Source organism: Argiope bruennichi, chromosome 10 (genome assembly GCF_947563725.1).
Source record: "Argiope bruennichi chromosome 10, qqArgBrue1.1, whole genome shotgun sequence".
NCBI lineage: Eukaryota > Metazoa > Arthropoda > Arachnida > Araneae > Araneidae > Argiope > Argiope bruennichi.
Window position 1 is genome coordinate 86,174,628 of NC_079160.1, and position 16,688 is coordinate 86,191,315.

The 16,688-nt window shown below is 27.9% G+C and overlaps 1 protein-coding gene across 3 annotated transcripts in view; it reads left to right on the forward strand.

Moving 5' to 3' along the window:
• The first annotated feature begins 6,245 nt into the window (after nucleotides 1-6,245).
• LOC129989433 (gastrula zinc finger protein XlCGF57.1-like) overlaps nucleotides 6,246-16,688 on the forward strand; it is a 38,326-nt gene continuing 27,883 nt past the window's right edge. For all 3 annotated transcript variants that reach the window (XR_008785771.1, XR_008785770.1, XM_056097977.1), the window contains exon 1: nucleotides 6,246-6,335. The gene's annotated coding sequence lies outside the window, so the exon portion shown is untranslated. The remainder of the gene's footprint in view (nucleotides 6,336-16,688) is intronic.

A 16,688-nucleotide genomic window follows, 5' to 3' on the forward strand; every position in this document is an offset into this window, starting at 1 on the left:
CCTGAGTTCAAAAACCCCATTTTTGGAAAATATTTGTCTATCTGTCTATAACAGAGGTAATTCAAAAATGTTTTAAGGTAAATAAATAAAATTTGGTGTAAGGTCTTTACACCAAATTTTCCATCAACTTTTAAGCAAAATTCGTTCAAAAAATTCTGTCTATCTATGTATTTGAACAAAAGTTAACACGATAACTTCAAAACGAAGACAACTAAATGGATAGATACACAGATTTCACATCTTTAGTGTAGGCACTTATGAAATTTTAAGCCAAGTCTAAGATGATGTTGATCGTCTGTCTATCTGTACTTTCAGAAGCATGTAAATTCGATAACTCAAGAATACAGTAACATATTTAAAACAAATTTGGTACGTGATTTTGTAGCTATGATTATAGTTCTGTGTCAAATTTTGGTTTTAATTGGTTAGGGGAAATGCGTCTAAAACACAAATTCGATTTTCAGATACTATTAATTGCAAAGAAAGTGAGTTGAAAAAAAAAAAAAAAAAAGCTTCTTTTGATGAAAAAGCGCTCTTTGTTGCGATTTCGTTAGACGTTCGTTTACAGCAAAGGTCGGTAGTCTACGACCTTAGCTACAAGGAGATATCATTTGATGGAATGTGGTTCATTTACTTTTAGTAAAATAAAAATTTATGCATTAGGATTAGAGCTTCTATTCATCTCATCGACACATTTCGGATCTATATATTTTAGGGAATAGGTGTTGATCAAATATAAATAAACTAAAAATGCGGATGAACAGTATGAATTTCCTGCCCAACGTGAAAATAAAAGTCAATTCTACAGAATTTTGAGTGAATTACTCAAGAAATTCTGTAACATGAATTTCATTTGATAATAAAGTCGCGTCCGCGTTACCGTGGAAGGGGGCAATAGCTTCCAAGGGTAAATACCTGTGGTGGTAACTTCGTAAGCCAGATAACAACTTCCGGAAAGGAGTGTACACTTTTGTCTAGTGGTTTTGTTACTCGGCTATGAACTCTAACGTTGCGCGTTCGAAACTCAAACTTGCACTTACCTCGGAGTGCCCGAGGGGAGAGGTCGCTTGCACAACCCTTTTTTGCGGGGAGTGGGGGGCTCATTTACGCATCTCACGAATAGAGCGCAGCGGGAGGAGTAGCCATGCCTGAGCGAGGACTCGAACCCAGAGCGCCCAGATTACAAGGAAGACGAGCTGACGCTACACCAGGACGGCGGAAAGAATTGTGTTTGAAACTATATAATGTTCTTATATTTTATGATGGAGCTATTTCAATTTCATATTTCGTAGTTTAAATATACAATAAATATTTAAAATCTTTGCATGACGGAAGAAAAATGACAATTTGTAAATAAAAATGCAATATATCATTTAATTTATAATTTCATAATTTTATTTTATAGTTGCTGATTATACCATTAAAAATAGATGGCAAATTACAATGGTATTAATTACGGTACTTTTAAGCAATACAAAAAATAAACCTATTTTAGCAAACAAAATATATTATACACTTAATATAGTTAGTTTCTTATAGAGTCACTAGTCAACAGCTGAAATGAAGAAAAGTTGTATTTCATAATTTAAATTGCTTTTACGCTGCTCTGCATGTAATACATGATCAATATAATTTCATATAAATATGCAGCATAATTTTGGCAGAAAAGATTATACTTTTGGAAAGGACAATTAATTTTTCTCAGGATGATATAATTTGTACATGGTGAGAAGCAGTTATAAAAAGAAGCATCTGTATACATCGCGATACAACAAAGAAAGTGAAAAGATTTCCCTGGAGGGGGGGGGGATTTTACCAAGGGATTCTGACAGGGATTTCGTTTACATTTGTCGACTTTGGAAAGGGAATCTTAGGAACTTTGAAAAGATTGTATATACAGTGACTCAAAAAATTGAGATTACACCTTATTTTTATTTGATAAATTCGACTTTCAATATAAATAACACATTACCGGGAAGTGCAAAGATGTTTTTATTTTTACAAATTACAAATGGTTTCATTTAGAATAAAAACAAAGAAAAATCAACGAAAAACTTCGAAACTGAAAAGTTTCAGAAGCACTTTAAATAAACATACGCAGAATTTTGCCTCTAAAAATTGAGAATACACCAATGAAATTTTTGCAACATCACGCATAGAAACAAAGTGTCACTATTAAGTTCCATGTCTTTTGGCTCTTATAATGACCTCTAAACGTCATGGTACTGATTCGACCCATTTTTGTTTGTATTTGAAGATATTTTACCCCATTCTTCTTGCACTACTTGTTTTAATTGGGTTTTGTTTCTAATTTTGTGTTTTTGAATCGCTTTTTCGAGTATGGCCCACGAATATTCAATGGCATTAATGTCAAGGTACTGTGGTGGTGTGTGCAACTGCTGTTTACATTGAAAAAGACACCACATTTTGACGTCATGTGCAGTGTTTCTGGGTTCGTTGTCCTGCAGGAAAATGAAATTTCCATCTAAAGTCAAATTTTTAGTACTTTTCTTTAGATTACTTTATTCTTTAGATTGCACTTCCCGGTAATGTGTTATTTATATTTAAAGTCGGATTTATCAAGTAAAAGTAAGGTGTACTCTCAATTTTTTTGAGCCATATATATATATATATATATATATATATATGTCGAAATGAATGTTTAATTTCTAAATTTATCTTATTTAAATTTTTGTGTTTTCAATAAAAGTATAAACGTACTCATTTAGATATGAAGTTATTGAAAATAAATTCAGTACTCAATATGATTGCTTTTTGTCGTTATTTAATTTTTTATCATGTTCCAATGCAGCTAACATGCTCTTGAGCTTTCTCAATTACTATGCACCATTTGTGTCATATGCGTAATTTGTGTTAGAGTCAACAGCGTATGAGGGGCAGGAAAAAGAAGTTACAGCACCTCATTAAAAACTTGCAATTAAATATTAGGTGATACAGAGATTTATGTTTTTCATGGACTTTTGAGATTTGGCTGGATTTTGTTAAAAGAGTTAATAGTTTAAAGAGATAGTCTATTGAAAGGCAACTAAAATACTGAATCTAATTTAAATATTGAAATATTTTCCTGAAGAAATTATTATTATCAAATAATGTATCAAATAATTAATAATATAATGAAACCAAAATTTCAGCTGTATCTCCGTTTACTTCGTAGTCCTGGAAACAAGGAAACGTCAGAGATCCTGATCTGAAACCAAAAAGGAATTATTGCTCAGAATTTTTTTTAGCAGTTATGTTGTTAACATAATAAGAAACATAAGATTACTTTAATAAGATTTCATAAGATTACTTATATTGATGTTTCTATTAATAAACAGTTTTTGTAAACATAATTAATGTTTATCCATATCCTTCTGCAGTTGCGGAAATCCGAATACTTTTCTGCAGTGAACGTCAAATATCATCCGTTCATTTTTGAGATCGATAAAAAGAACCGAAACTTTGGAGGGCGGAGTGAGAAAAGAAGACATGTTGCTTTCCTAAGTGGAAAGGGAAGGCAATCAGAATCTATCTTCCCCATTTGACCGCCATATTTTCTACACGTGGATTGATCCTGGAAGTGGTGGAGGGGGGAGGGGAGGGGTGCGCAAAGCTTCCGTTGCTTTTAGAATGATATCGATCTGATTGATACCTGTTGCGGATAGAGACCGTTTAAAAGAAAACTAGAGACATGAGGCATTTTTTTTCCGGCTCCATCTGGGATAAGGATTTTCTAAAAATTGAAATCAAAGCCTTTTGATATTCAAGTGAAGATTAGATACTGCATCATTATGAAAGATACGAAATTGGAATAATTTCTCGTAATTATATGAGTGAATTCTGTTGCTTTCGCACTTTTCAGAGCAGTGCATTTTAATTTTTACAAGCAATATAACGATTTCGGCAGAATTAAAAGAAGAAAGTATAGTGAAGAAGATATAGTGATTCGGGTGGACGAAATCACTATATCTTCTTTAATCTTTCAAAAAAAAAAAGTTAGAAAAAAAACACACATTTTTTTTTTCGCCTTTACTTGTCTATCTACTTTTTGTAAGGGCTAAAAAGAAAACTGCTTTTTCTTTAACTATTTATCGGAATTTGAAATTCTTTACAGTTGTTATAAGCTTATTTTTCCCTTGCTCTTGGACAATGACAAGCAAGACGATTTTGTTGAAAGCGTTTAAATTTCTTTTGTAACTATTGATATAAATTTCCGATTCACCTTACAAATGTTCCCTCCCTCATTTTTTAAAGTTTACCCCATCCCCCTTGCTTCATTATGTTCATGAAAACTGCCAGTAAAATATTATATGGAGTATGTGTCAAAGGTTTGTTATTGAGTTTTAAAAGTTGAGTTTTGATAGTGAGGAATTGATGTTTTTAATTTTGTTATTAGCTGACTATAAATTTCGTTTTTTAACTGCAATACATTTTTTTGAATGATGATTACAAAAAGATATTTTAAGCAGATTGTAACCTAGATTGATAAATCCAGAAAAAAATTAACATCATGCAAAAAGTCATAAACATACTAAACAGATATATAATTGTAGTATAAAAAATATAAATTAGACAATTTTGTGTAAATATTTTTATATTTAATATTAAATTTTTTGAACTTTAAGATTCAATAACTGCTAAGAATATTTAATACTTTATTTTCAGAGAAAAAAAATTTCAATAGCAATAGAACAAAAAAAAAAAAAAAACTCAAAAGCTTATGAAATCCTCAATCAGTTCAAATGCCTCACATGAAGACAATGGTTGTGTGTAAGAGGAGGGGAGGTACGTGGGGGGGGGTCACATATGATTGTTTGATTAGCAATCTTTGACCGAAATCGCTCAGGTAAAAGAATTAAAAAATTCGTTTTATTTTTGTAATTTATCCTTTTGTAGCCTTAAATATTAAAATTTCTTTAAAAAATAAATAAACTTTTACTGATGAGAATTTAATTCGATGTATGTGACTCTTGTAAAGGCATGTTATGAGTACTAGATATAATACATCTACTTAGTCGTTGTCAAGATGATGTCTCAATAAAAGGTGCCATTTGTTATATAATATCAAGGAAATTGTAATATGATCTATCTATATGCATATTTTATATAAAGTATTATATAGTCAAACTTGGAGTGAATATAATGTGGACGATTAGCAATGATGGAAGCTTTATGCCAAGATTCGTTCGAATACATCTTTTTATTTTCTACGGAATTAATTAAAGTTTTAACCCGTAACTGGAGACATAAATTTCCACATGCGGTCTGAGACATTGAGTCGAAATGACTTCATTGTTTTTTTATTTATTTATTTTTTGTAAACAGAATTGGAATTTATTTTGAAAACATAATACATTCCGGAAATCATTTAGTTTACGAAAATATTAAAAATACAAATATTAAAAATGTTAAACGTTATGATATTAAATGTTGAAAAGATGTTATAAGAAAAACCTAAACAATCTTTTAATGAATATTTACGTCTTTAGATATTACGGAATTACACTGATGTTAATAACTATTTGAATTTAACAAAACAAAAACAAAAAAAACAATACGGATTATAATGCGAAATATGTAGAAATTAGCTGGTGTGTTATACATTTTTTCAGTCACAGTTTCAGAAACATGGAGTCAATGACTCCATAAATAATAACAAAAACTTTGAAAAAGAATAACTCGGTTAAACGCACTTGTTCATTTTTAGACTTTAACTAACATAATTGCTGAAAAATCAACTTGAAGGTACTGAGAAGATGACTATATATAAAGTCAAAATACGGTGTGATAGTAAGAGCTAATGAATAACGCAGTCTTTTTGACTCCCATCTTCAGTTACAGATTAAAATATCAACTCCAATTTTGAATTTAAAATAAAACCATATGGTGCGTAGTGACACGCTTTATTCCTAGCCGATTTGGTGTCTTTTATTGACCCTTCCCCCCTCAATCCCTCCGAAAAATTTATGTACCCAAATAGCACAACCCCCGAAAGGGATTTGTGCTATTGGTCTGTGGGGTCTATCGGGGGTTGTGCAAGTAGTAAGACTATATTCTTGAGCAGGATCCCCCCCCCCCCCCCAAAAAAAAAAAATACTTCATCTTGCCCTGGGCGAGGGGATGATGTGAACCACGTGATAGGTGAATTCTGATGAATTTTCCCTAGTAATTTTTCCTCTTTTTTTCCCTCGGCACTTCCCGTAAAAGCTTCTCCCTGCTTTCCTACTCACTTAGTTTGCTTTAAAAAGACCGGGAGGTTCACGTTAATTCTTTTTTTACAAATGCTTTCGGATTTGGTGAATGGCCGTGACAAATAACAAATCTTTCTATAAATGGTAGGTGAAAACTTATCAATATCTGGATTATTTAAAACATTTTTTTAAGTTTTTATGATTAATTAAATTTTATATTCACTTATATATCAATTATTTTTAATAATGAAAAATATCAAAACGAATTTGTTTGTCTGGGAGAACGGAAGGTAAAATCAAACGACATTTTGATAATAATTTACGGTAATATTACGACGCAAAACTGAATTTAAACGATGTTCTTTTCTGTAAAACCAAAGAACGCGGTTCAGATTTTTTGCCAGTCTTCATCATACTGTGATAAATAATAGAAATACTCGCCAAATATTAATTAAATATTACAATTAGGTTACCTTATTAGGAAATTCATCACCTTTAAAAAATCATAATTTGTCAATTACAGTATCCAATGATTTACATTTTGTAATCATGCATTTTTTTCCCCTTTAATTTTAACAAATTTTACAAGAAAAATTTTATGTATGGTTCGCAGCAATATTTTTATGCATATTATTTTCTTCTTTTTTCTTAAGTTTATTCCGTTGTATAATATAATATTCATTATTTTACAGGAAAAGTTATTTGAATTATTACATTAAAATATACTATCTTATGTCTTTTATTTATTTGTTTACACCTATTCGCAGAAGATATATATAGATATAGATAGATAAGATAGATAGCTAAATATCAAAAATAACAATAACAGATTTAAATTGATTTTATAATATAATTAATTGAAAGTTAACAATATTTGAGACCACTAACCTAGTAGTTGCATTACTAGCATATAAAGTTGAAGTTGTTTATTTTCATTTTCATATTAGATTGTTAAATAAAGGTAAATTCCAAGCTCCTTTTAGATGTTAATCTAAAAGATTTATATTAAAACGTTCACATCTATGCTTATGAATTGTAAGAGATATGATTTTACAATCTAAGTTATGTGAGTAGAGTTGTGAGTTTAGTTGTTAGCTTTATCGGCATATTACTGTTATGATATTGACGTGCATTTTTATGCTTGTTCATTGTTAATGGTGTTTATTCTATTACATGCATTTAATGTTTTATTATATTTGCTGAATTATTAGTAACGGTAAAATAAAAAACTGAGCATGGTAATTACATGCAAAAGTAATCTAATTTTACACAAATTAAGTAACTACATAAACTAAGTGACTTGAGTATCTTACATTTGCAGCAGAACATTGTAAAATATTTGCAATAAATGTATATGTTTTTCTACTTTTATTTTCACATTTTCAAAGGGCAGAGAGGTCTTAGTTGAATGAAGATTCATCAAAAACATTCATGTTACATCTTTAAGAAGAATTTTCGTCTAAAACTCAACTAAGGTCTTGAAAAACTAAAAAATCTGTTGTTGTAAAATTAAATCTCACTCCAGGACATAAGCATAAATATGCAACAAGTAATGTATAATACTTAACATTACTTGTATTGAACTTATTATTTAAGAAGAGATATTCTATATAAAATGCACATTTTTTGACATTCTAACATGAAATTGAGAATTCATAAAGTTAAAGACAGCTTGAAAGGAGTGGCGACTAGGGAGTGTAAGATAAATCCGACGCTTTCTCTAATTTAACTTCAAAATGTTCATAACAATTAATTTGTATTTAATTAAAGGAAATTAAATATTAATTTGCTCAGTAAAATTCTTCACTCCCTTAATTTTTCTAAATTCAATTATTGATCTTTCCTCTCATTGTTAAAAATTTGTTAACATATTCATAAAAAAATTTCATAGTTTTTTTTATTGATAATCAATAGATTGTTAATTTTTAAGTTTATTTTTTTATGAAACTCTGGAGATTTAATTACAATGAGATCTAATTCTAGAAAAAAAAAGTTTATATTTTATTTTAAATTTTAATATATAGATCGACACATAGTTTATATCTATAAATCACCTAAAGTTTTTGCAGCATGATCGTGGAAATATTTTATCGGGTTTTAAACAAAGAATACTTTTTTAATTTTCACCATTTTAAATTTGATTCGAATTTAACAAAATTTTTAATCTTTCTGGATCTTTTATAACATTTATAACATTTTAAATTGCTACAAAAAAGAATTAATTGGACAATACTATAGCGATTTATAAATGAATAACATTGAATAATGATAATATATGCAAAATAATGCTTAATAAAACGAAAAAATTAAATGTAGAATTCATAAAAAGATTTTTTGATTAGATTAATTTTCTTGAAAGGGAACAATACTTCTATAATATATAATTATGCAAAAAGAATTAATGCTTAAGACACTGTCTACACAAAAGAAAGCATGAAAAAAAAATCGCATGTTTATTTTTATAAAATCTTCCAATTTAGAAAGAAAGAAAAAAAAATTATCTTTGATAGTGGTATCCTGAAGAATACTAAAGTTTCTATTGTGTTCAATCTAGGAAGTTTTGATAAAATAATTTTCCATGGATTCTTCCTTTTCTTCATTCTCACATTTAAAACCAAAGCTACCGAATTTCGTAATATTAATTCGGAATTTTTTATACTCGTGTGTCTTTCAGCGTAATTTTTGTCAAAATCTTGGAAAAGAATGCATTCAACGTTGCATTGATTGAATCTAGATGACATACTATACTAAATGAACGAGTGCAAACCTTTATAATGGGGTCTATAAAAATATGAATGCAGAAAATAAATTCAAATGCTTTTATTAAAAAAAATTTCAGAAATCCAGAATAATTAATAAAAAAAAATTCTATAATTTTGATAAAATTCGAAAGCATAGTTACCTACCTAAAAGAATTTTTAAATAAAGTTTAAAATAATTATCAGGAATTGAAATGTGTTTAAGTCTGAGGCAAATAAGCTTGCCTACATCAAAAAAAAAAAAAAAAATGTTAATGTTTGGACGCGAACAATGTAGAATGAGGGAAAATAAATGATGTTGTTTTTTAAAAAGTTGAAGAAAATATTTTTAAAATATATGTACAAACTTTTTCTTTTATACAATGCTTAGAAAGGTATGAAAAATGAAATACTTAAACATTAGACTCTTCATATACTTATTTATTATATTATTATTATATACTTATTATTCATTATATTATATTATTATATATTTATTTATTATTTATTTAGTATAATGTGTATATTCAGATTTAAAAACCAATGCATTTTATTAAAAAAATAATTAACACTTGAACTCGGTTATTTTCAATTTTAACCATGATTATCATTAAGCACTTTTTTTCTGGGAGTTTTGCAAAATTAATATCCCCCAAATGAGTTTTTCCCCCCTTCTCAATTGCATGAATTGAATTTTCGTATTGTGTTATTTATGTATATTCGATGAATAACTATTTTAATTTATCTTTTTATTAAGATACTTTTATTCTGTGTCTATTAAAAATTTAGAAATTCTTAGTATTATATAATTATTTTCATGAAGAGAAATTTAAAGAAAAATTGCATTTCCCAATTACATTATTATAACATTCAATGTAGGACATGAATAATTTAGGTGCTAATTCATTTAAAGAGTGTAATGCTTACTTGAATAAGTTCTTTTAGTGTAGCTTAAAAAAACTATCATCATATCAAACTATATATTGTTGTCAATTGCTGTCGGTGATATTTAATTATGGAATTAGTAAAATCACTGTAGCTTTATAAATTATATTGCAAAAAAATGCAATATTAAATTAGCTTAATTTATAATTACACAATTTATTTATTCCAGTAATTTATAGTAAATTCTCATAATTTCCTACAAAAAGCAACTCTTAATATGCATTTGTAGAAAGAGTATCGGCAGAAGTTGCTTACGTTTTATTAAATTTAATTTCACCATCAACTAAATGTTAGTCAGTCATCATCAATTAAATTTTAGCATAATTAAGTAAGTATATTAGATTAGAAAAACTTCTAAATTCATTACTTAGAAAATAACAACTGGTTGAATTGATTATTCTTTTCCAAACTCTTCAGTGAATTCTGAATCAAGAAAAATGATCCAATCGCTCTTGCATGTTTAATATAAATGCTATATTTTTCCTAATATTTGCATGGGTTGTATATTAAAATAGTGGAGGAAAAAAAAAGCCTAATGTTTCATAAATCCTAATGATATGTTTGCCGAAAAACTAAGTACAATCATTGCGACGTCTTATTCACTAGCTATATTTTCGATTATTCTACTAAATACAGTTCAAATTATAAGCTGAATAAACGACATTTGAATCAGATGTCTGGAAATCTGCGGATTTAACGTCCATCGACATCCATCGCATCGATAATCGCCAGAACCAAAAATTATCGTAAAAATGCGACATCTTATTGACTTGTCGATTATTTTGCCGAATGATGTCATTCTGCCGATTTAAATCATCATTTGGATTTTCCGATTGTTTACAATAAGATTGTTTTTTAATTATCATATTTGTTAATGCGCAGTTTTCCACAACAGTTCCGAACAACCGACGGAACTCTGACTTTCTCGCCGACGAGGAGGCAAATAGTTACCGCCAGGAGGGCAAGCGTCCCTTCCTAACTCCGATCTGAGCTAAATAATGTTTGACTGGTTTTAATTTTTGGTAATGTTTTAATTTTTGTCAACGCAAAAGGACGAAGTAAAATGAAAAGCAATAAAAATTTCTTTATGGATGGTACTTTTAAAAGTTGCTGCATGCAATTTTACCAGATTTATACCATTCATGCAATTTTGACAAAAAGGGAATCAGGAAGACAGATCAATTGCGCCAATAGTTTATCGCTGCTTTCCAGAAATAATTTAGAAACAATTCAAAACTCGTTACTGTTTTTAAAGATGCAGTGTGGAATCCTCATTCCATTACTATGGATTTTGAAGTAGCTGTTATAATAGAATTAGAAAGGCTTTTTCCGCCAGTTAGAATATCAGGATGTAACCTTCACTTCAACCAGTGTTTATGGAGACAAATTGAATCTTGGACTAGTTCAAGAATATAAAGAAAATGACGAGTTCGCTTTCATGTGCGCAGCTTTAGCACATCTACCAGAAGATGATATTGAAGACGGTTGGCTGTGAATTCAAGAAACATCTCCATTGCAACCAAAATTGCAACAATTTTATGATTATTTTTTTAAAGAATGGTTAGACAACTCAGTAATATTTACAAGTATGTGGAATTGCTATAAGCAGCAATATCGAACAAATAATGCAATAGAAGGCTGGCGTAATAAGTTTGAGACTATTCTTAATAAACCACATCCAAGGTTTAAAATTCTTGTTTTGGATTTAAAAGGTGAGTCAAGGTATAGTGATTTTTTAATTAGCCGACAAAAATGAATTTAGAAGGAAAGAAACGAAATAAAAAGTATGTCCAATCAGATCAAAGAATTTCCAGAATCATTAATGATTATGATGAAACAAAAGATATGAGAAAATGTCTGACCTTTTCAGCTTACATATCAAAAATGGAGTGATATGCCTTAATAATAATACTGGATTTATATATAATATAATGAAAGAATTTGATGAATTAATGTAAAGTAATTTTGTTTTTATGTTAATGTTAATTTACAAATTAATTAATTAATGCTAATTAAAATATATCGATACTAAAATAATTTTCAATTTATTAATTAATTGGTAGAAATTTAATATCATTTATTAGGCTGAATTATTTAATGTGTAATGAAAATATTTAAATTTTGAAGGAATAAATAATTTATCACCAAAAGGTGTACATAAGTCAAAGATTGTTATTTATAATGTTGATTTATGCGTAGACTTTTTGTGTATAGTACATATTTACACTCAATGTTTATATAAATATTTCATTGTATAATTGCAACTATTTATAGAAATATGTATTATTCGTATAGAGAAATGTACGTAATTTTTTCATTCCTAAATCTACAGTTTCAATGAAATGCCCTAATTTTATTTCCAAGTAGCAACATTTCAGTGTCAAATATCACTTGTAATTTTAATTCTGTTTATTTATGAAGTTAAAAGATAAATGTAATAAATTATGTAATAAATATTGAAAACTGGAAAGGAAAGTTTATTTTAATTCTCTCTCCCTCTTTTTGTAAATTTAGTCTTGCTAATAATTACAGCTCAAATGTCAAGAATAGATGTTTCAAATGTAAATAGTTGTCGATTAATTATTTATTAGCGAACAAAAGAGCTGAATTTTTATTTACACTAAAAGCTGCTTATAAAAGATATAAAAACGATATGCAATAAAAAGATAATAAAGTTCATTCTATAAAAATTATTTTTTAGAGCTACCAATTGTACCTGAAATTTTATCAATAAAAAACGCTTCCGATGTAAAGAAATTAGATGCATATTATCGTCTAGTGTATATTTATTTTAAGTTTGCTATAATAAATCTACATTAGAAGATTATGAAGTGTAGGTTACTTTTTAATTTTCCGTATGCTATATATTTGTCTCTTTAACTTCAGCATTATAGAAGGTCTTTAAAGTTAATAAAAGGTTATTCAAAATCGGTGTTCTATGAAAAATTGTGAAAACCGAATTAGTTAAGTCTTTTTTTTTAAAAAAAAATATGTTTATTTATAAAATAACTGAATTTGCTACTTCACTGGAAGAACAGACATTAAAAAGTCAAAATAATGTATATTTATATATAAACTAAAATGATTTCTCAAAGTATATATTATTCAACTAAAAGTCTTTGATATGCCATATGTTCCATGAACAATCAACATTAAACTAAAGAATATTCTATATTAAAGTAAGTACATTAAATACGAAATATTCTTTCACGTAAATGTACCATAAGGTTAATTTGGTTTACTTCATTTTGTATCTCCATAAAAAAAGAAGAGGAGCATTTCTTTAAGCAAATGATATATAGTATTAGCAATTTATTAATTTCATAATAAATGAATGCTGAGTAATGGTCAAAGTGTCTTTAAGTATTTTGAGAATTCTTTGTAAAGATTATTTTAATAGTAATTTTAAAATATAAATTTGATGTAGAAAAGAGTTTAATTTTTTTTTAATGTATAGTAACATTAAAGCATTTACATTCTGTTAAATATTCCTTCAAATTTAATACAAAATTATCAAAATTTTAGATTATTTTGAGAAGTAAATTGCAGCTGTTACAAAAGTATTATAATACTTTTTTAAATACAATAATATATTAATACAAAATTATTCATTTTATGTTAATAATTCGATTACGAATTACTATAACGAAAATCTATTGAAGACTTAATTCAAGTTTCATGCATTATGACTGAAAGCGAATTGCATAAATAAAAGTGAATATTCACTCACATAAATTTCTTTAAGGTTTCAATAAGGCTACAGTTATAGCAATATAACACAAGTCTGACTTTATTTCTTTTATTAAAGAAACTATTGCTCTAAATTCAGTTGCTTCGAGATCTTATATCGATCTCGCTTGGGCTTCTTCAACCTATGGGCTCACTGTGTAGACAACTAACTTTTTCCATAACAAAAGGTCTGCAACACGGGCATAGCTTTTAAAAAAGAATGCTTAAGAACTTCTTAACATTCTTTTTTAAAAGCTATGCCCGTGACACGGGCATAGCTTTTAAAAAAGAATGTTAAGAAGTTCTTAAGCATTCTTTTACATTCTTAAGACACGGGCAAAAAGAATGCTTAAGAACTTCTGAATCAATAGGATCATCGAAACATGTCCGAAAAGCTGTTTCTAATAAATATATCAAATAAATTCCCAAGATATATAAATTTACAATAAGGGAATTTTTATGTTAACAGACCAAAAAGATTATTTAAATAATTCTAATGAAGGAGTGGGGTGAATTATTGAATAGACAAAGTTGATAATTACTAAGGAGCCCCTGAGCGGTTGAAATTTTTTAGCGGTATTTTGAAGATTATTTAATTATATATTCATTTAATTATTGAGGTCGTGCAATCTCATTATTTCAAATCAGAATCAAATATTATTAAAATCAATTTTGGAACTTAATTCTAGTAGTATTCCAAATTACCATCTGCATGTTATATATTATGCTATTTTATATTTGCAAAAAAAAAAAAAAAAAAAAAAAAAATGGTGTTTTTTTATTTAAAAAAAAATGTTATCTCTTTTATAATATTATTTAACATATTTAAGGCAAGTGGTCTTTAATTTTTTATATTCTGCTTAAAGTTAATTTTACATTTTAACTGTGCACTTTTTCATACGTGAAATATTGAAAGTGATATTTCAGAAAGGAATTTGTGATCGTATTTTTACAAAGTTGCCGCTTAAAACTACTGCATACAAATTAAATTAAACTCGATAATAAATATTGGTTTTAAAAATGGAGGAGAAAAGGGGGAAGGGGCTCCAAAATTGCATTATCTAAGGTCCTCTAGAGGGTTTATTTAGATGTAGCAGTGCATTGGTTAACAATGTAATGTTTCCAACTTCAGAGGATTGCATTGTTTGAAATATGGAAAGCGAGATCAACTTCAATATGAATTCAAGAGGGCTATTGTTTTGTGAGCCTTATACGAAGAAAGCATAACTTAAGGATAAAAATTTAAAGCAAAACTGTGGATGTATTTTGTTGAAGAGTGCATTGCCAGAACTTCATTTATCACGATTTTTAAAGAATTATTTTATATATATGAATAATATTTTTTTAAAAAAATTAATTCCTGAAAAATATATACAACATGTATTAATGCATGATTCAATATTTTTTTATTTTTAGCAACAGATTTCTGTTATCGTTTAATAGTGCAACGAGAAGAAAATTAAATTTGAATTCAGCTAACATCTCTTACAGATTTTCGCAATTCCAATGATCAGTTATCGAAATAATATATTTTTTTATGAGTAGGCTCTTACTTTTTATACACTCTGCGCTTGCAATATTTCATATACAAGATGTAAAGTTATAAATTGAACAAATAATGTATTCCTATCAGAAGACAATTTTTAAAAAAAAATGTAACAGCATTGGAATTAAATCTAAGAAGATAATAGAAAAGATTTAAATTTCTTATAACTCTGCTACTCTGGAAACTGATATAACACGCCATCCCATGAAAACGCAGCATCCGTACTGGGAAATTTCTATAACTTCTTATGGTATTTTAAGACTATTCCTTTTGCAGTTATCCCTCCCGTACAAATCATTCTAATACCACTTCTTAATTCACTTAATTGTTCTTGAAATTTTAAAACTGTACTTAAACTCAAAAAGTTATTTGACTTTTTTTAAGTGCGCATCGTAAAATAACATCAGTGTTCAAACTTATTAAATTTAACAAATGAATCAAGAAGAAATATGACGAAAACTGATGATACCCATTTAACTTTCGATAAATGAACGTCGTTATATTTCAATAAAACAATGTATTTATAATTGAAATGCTAATTATCTAAAATATAGAATAAATTTTAATTTCTTCGTCATACGTACAGAATTTATTTGATAAGAAATATCATTCGTCCTTTATCATACATTTTTGAATAAATTTATTGAAAAACAATTCATCTTTCATTAAACACCAAGTAAAAATTATTCAGATTGTGTTAGAAACGCTAAAAATTGTATTAAAAATCAAACCATTAATTATTTTAATTGTCTTAAACATCATGTTAAATTTCGCCAAATCTTTTTATAATCATTCATGACGTTAGTTCAGACGAGCGTATAAAACTCTAACTTCATGAAATTCGGTATAATTATTAAATTATTATATGATATAATTATAATTAGAAAAATAATATTTTGATTATTTATGGGGGGAATAGAGAGCTTTAATGGATTTACGTTGCAAGTGCCTTTTACTAGGGGATGGATTTAATTAACTTTGATTAGTTATTTTTGAAAAAAATCCAGAAAATTTCATCGTAGCTATCTAAAGTCAAAACAGGTCGATTATTAATCCTCCAGATAGGTAACTGAGTTAAAAAAAATTCTCAGTCTTTTTACGGACGGAAAATTAACGTAGATATTGTCAATAGCAGCCCTAGATCTTTTACTTCCATGAGCACAGCCGCATCATATGCTGGCAGTTGAAGTAACTACTTGCGAATCTGGGATAATTTTTCGAAGGATTTCATTGATATTCTTTTAATAAATTCCGAAACAGGTTCAATTTGGAATTTCTTGTAGGCTACTTGCGCACGCACTAATTTCTATGGAACGGCTAATAGAAGTCGGCATTTTGTCGGCAAAGAATTGCTTCAGTTGAGTGGCGGGCATTTAAGATTTATGAGCTGTTTCAAATTTTGTGTATGTGTTTGTGTTTTCTTTTAAAAAAATGGAAAGTATTTGGAAAATTACATTCTTAATTCTTTCATTCTTTAAATTTTATAAAAAAGTTATTTTAAAGAACAGTAATTTAAAAATATTTTTTCAGGATCATTTA